Source organism: Haplochromis burtoni, unplaced genomic scaffold (assembly GCF_018398535.1).
Source record: "Haplochromis burtoni strain Fernald_Lab_line unplaced genomic scaffold, NCSU_Asbu1 Contig_4149, whole genome shotgun sequence".
Classification (NCBI taxonomy): Eukaryota; Metazoa; Chordata; class Actinopteri; order Cichliformes; family Cichlidae; genus Haplochromis; species Haplochromis burtoni.
The window spans coordinates 1-4,093 of record NW_024586510.1 but is presented as its reverse complement, the minus strand read 5'-3'; the positions used below and the strand labels follow the sequence as shown (position 1 = coordinate 4,093).

At 37.0% G+C, this 4,093-nt stretch overlaps 1 long non-coding RNA gene across 1 annotated transcript; it reads right to left on the bottom strand.

Annotated features, from left to right (window-relative positions):
• Nucleotides 1–244: 244 nt before the first annotated feature.
• Nucleotides 245–3,749, bottom strand: LOC102294282. The gene is made up of 4 exons (XR_318214.3): nt 3,026–3,749; nt 1,117–1,141; nt 896–988; nt 245–749 (listed from the first exon to the last, which is right to left on the bottom strand). It is a non-coding gene; the product is annotated as an uncharacterized LOC102294282 (long non-coding RNA).
• Between the last annotated feature and the right edge of the window lie 344 nt (nt 3,750–4,093).

Here is a 4,093-nt window from a genome sequence, read left to right as displayed (position 1 = left end):
GGAGACAGAAAAGAGACACCTGGTTGGTGTCTTTGGTAAAACTGGGGCTGGAAAGAGCTCTTTAATCAATGCCGTCATAAATAAGGAGGGCCTGTTGCCTTCTGGAAGTGTCAGTGCATGTACCTCAGTAATGATAAAGGTGGAGGCTACCAATGGATCAAAGTATGAGGCACACATCGAGTTCATTACAAAAAAGGTAGAATGAAATATGAATATGGTTGAAGTAATGTGATGCCTGATCACCTCTGAAGTGTGAAATGATGGATTCTGGTACAATTCACCTTAACAATGGAATGAACTGAATCACAGCTCCATGTTGAGCTCTGACAGAGTTTAAATCTTTATACCAAATTACAGCAAAATGTTCCTCCAACTGTTTCTTTTTGCAAACACTTACTTTCTAGATTTTTTTTTTTAATTTGCCTTCCTAACCTTTCTGAGACATAGTGACATCAAACAAAAAATTACCCAATTACTTCTTAAAATGGTGCATTTTCTCAGCTTAGGAATTTGATATGTTTTTGTGTTCTGTTGTCAATAAAATATTAGAGTACGAGATTTCATGAATATTGTTTTTATTTTCATTTTACAGACTGTCCTAACTTTTTTGGAACTGGTTGGAACAATGTCCAACAAAAAAAAGGAAACCTTTATTACTCACTTTAGGAAAAGTTTGAGCTTGTCACGGCCATGTAGTCCTTCACTGACGTGTCTCATTATCTCTTTGACCTCAAACAGTATTTCTTTTTCTGTCAAAGTGAAAGTAAAAACTAATTAGTAGGAAACAGGAAGCAGTGTAATGCAAAATGTGGCCCACTGATATTCAAAAACAGTAAAGAGTGTGGATTTTACAAGTATTATATTAAAAAAATGCACATTAGTACTTTTCATATACCTGACTGTGATCCTGCTGCACAGTTGTATTGTCGTTTAGGAGGTGGTTGCCATTGGCTGGACTCACCCTGAAAATGATCTGAGTTTCTCTTTCCTTATTGGATAAAAAAAAAATCTTTCAAGATTGAAAATTGTGATCACGGTGTATTTTAGATGCTGCAAAAATGATAAAAATAAATACATCAGATGTATTAATATGAGAATGAGACAAATTTTTCTCACCTTTTTCACTTATGGATGGCAAATCCTGAGGATAAATGTCAATATTTGACTTTCGTATTTGAAATTAAATTACTACACATGTATGCATATTTGAACTTATACAAGAAACCATCGCAACTGTACAGAAACAGTTCTTTACCAAACTGCGATTAAAAAAAATGGAAAACTTTCATATTCTTACCTGTTAATAAACATGATTGCATGAGTCAACTTTTCAGCCTCATTCAGTGCCAGTGACACAGACCTTGAGAACAGTTGGTGACCACCCAATCAATGGCAACCACCAGCTGTTAGGCCAGGGGTAGGCAACTCCAGGCCTCGAGAGCCGGTGTCCTGCAGGTTTTAGTTGTCCTTGATCCAACACAGCTAATTTAAATGACTAAATTACACCCTTAACATTTCTTTTAGTTCTCCAGAGGCCTGGGAATGAAGTAATCATTTGATTCAAATGTGGTGACCCAGGGTGATATCTAAAACCTGCAGGACACCGGCTCTCCAGGTCTGGAGCTCCCCACCCCTGTGTTAGGGTAAAATGTGTATTAGGTATCAGGTAACTACATCAGTTGTTTAGTGGTTGGTGGTTGTAAGGATTTTAAGTCACAGACTGGTCTCTAGGCTTGTGTGACTGGGGCTTTACTTTGACTCAGGTCACTTTAGCGCAGTGGTTCCCAAACTTTTTTTGCTAGGCCCCCTTTGTTTTATTAGAAAAATGTTTGTGAATTAAAAATCAAGAATGTGGCATACTGTTTGTCCGTGATGTGAAGAGCCCAGCGCGTGCTCCCGACGCAGGGAAAACCAATTCTGCAGAGGAGACCTACCTTGGCACTTGTGCAGGTGAAGCCAAAGGGACGATATGCTTCACCATATTTTCTAGTCTTTGGCTTGAAAGGTTGGTTTGGAAACATATTTGGCGATGCTTCATCTCCTGCTTTGCATTTGTGTGGATGCCCCGTCAAAAACCTGTCCATTATGCGTTCTATTTTTTTTTCCTTTTCATACCGTAGTGTCAAGTGCGCCAATTAGTTGAATGATACACAGTGACTCCATCTGCTGCAAGATGATGTTGTAGGTCTTTGGTGCTGGTCTGACAAATGGTGGACTATGACTGTTCTCACCATTTGTCGCTTCTGTCTATCCAAGATTTTTCTTGGTCTGCCACTTAATTTGAACTGAGCCTGTGGTCTTCCATTTTCTCAATATGTTCCTAACTGTGGAAACAGACAGCTTAAATCTCTGAGACAGCTTTCTGTATCCTTCCCCTAAACCATGATGGTGAACAGTCTTTGTCTTCAGGTCATTTGAGAGTTGTTTTGAGACCCCCATGTTGCTACTCTTCAGAGAAAATTAAAAGAGGAGGGAAACTTACAATTGACCCCCTTAAATACTCTTTCTCATTATTGGATTCACCTGTGTATGTAGGTCAGGGGTCACTGAGCTTACCAAGCCAATTTGAGTTCCAATAATTAGTTCTAAAGGTTTTGGAATCAATAAAATGACAACAGTGCCCAAATTTATGCACCTGCCTGATTTTGTTTAAACAATTATTGCACACTTTCTGTAAATCCAATAAACTTCATTTCACTTCTCAAATATCACTGTGTGTATCTCCTATATGATATATTTAACTGACATTTTTTATTGTAACAACCAACGATTTATACAGGAAAATAATGACTATTAACAAGGTTGCCCAAAGTTTTGCATCCCACTGTATGAATGAAGGAAAGCATGCTGGTTCATTATCTGAATTTCAGTAATCCCTACCTGATTGAAATAAGCTGTTTCTTTATAGTTTTGTTTGCAGAGTAGGTAAAGCTAAGTGCAAAGCTATGTAAAATGTTTACTTAACAATGTAACTTGCAGTACAGATACTGAAGAGGAGTGTCATGAAACAGTTTTTTATACTTACTTGACCAGAAGTATTGACTGATTCCTTTGGTGGTTGAGTTGTATTTGGCTCTTCCTAACACAATAAAAATATTGCAAATCCAAATCAGCATAAAAGTTAAAGAATTTTTCTGAATAATGCTATCAATGTGTGGGAAGGTGTGGTTTTTGCGGTGTTGTGGTGTGTGCAGGGAGGGGGGCACAATAGGATATTCATGAATGTCCCCACACTAGTGATGTGATTTGGTATCCATCTGATACCTTGTAAACACAGGCCCAGTATCAAAGATTCTGATACCGATACTGATGCTTTTTAATAATTAAGGTGGATGAATCATCAAATTGCTAAGTCTGAATGAATTTTCATGACCTGTTAGTGTTTTGGAAGTTTTTTTTTCTTTGGATTATTAATTAAAACCAGGCAAGGACAGAAATAATAAAATGATAAGGCTGTAGCACATCTAGTTGTAGCTTAAATATAGTAACTTTACAGTATCCCTTTTACAGTTAACACAAATGGATAATTGTACTCAAACAAATCCGAGTCGAAATCGGGATATTTGCTTCAATTACAGTAAATGTTGCTATGACACTTGAAAGCATCAGCATTTACACAGACAGCCAGATTGCCTCTTTGATGAATTCGGGAGTAACAAAGAAACAGAAACTAGTATCCCAAAAAGTTGATTCTGTTCATCTGGACTGTTTTCAGTGGGAGGAATGTTTTGTCACTCATCCAAGTGACTTCTTCAGTCTCAGCTGACACAAGCACTCATATATATTGTATTGTATCTTTATTTATTTCAGACATAATAAAACAAACAACCAAAAAACAAAAAAAAACAAAACAATATATACTCGTCTACATGTACTTCCGTTTACGGATACGAATATATGTGTAGATACACACACACACACACGTATTTGTACAGACAAGCAAAAAAGAAATATAATAAAATAAAACACATTCGTCTAACATGAAATAACAATTGTTTGGTCTGAAAAGGAGTAGGAAGAAGTATACACATACTTATTAACTCCTACCCCTGCTCAACATCTTATTAATCCCACATATTTACCTAATTCTCCT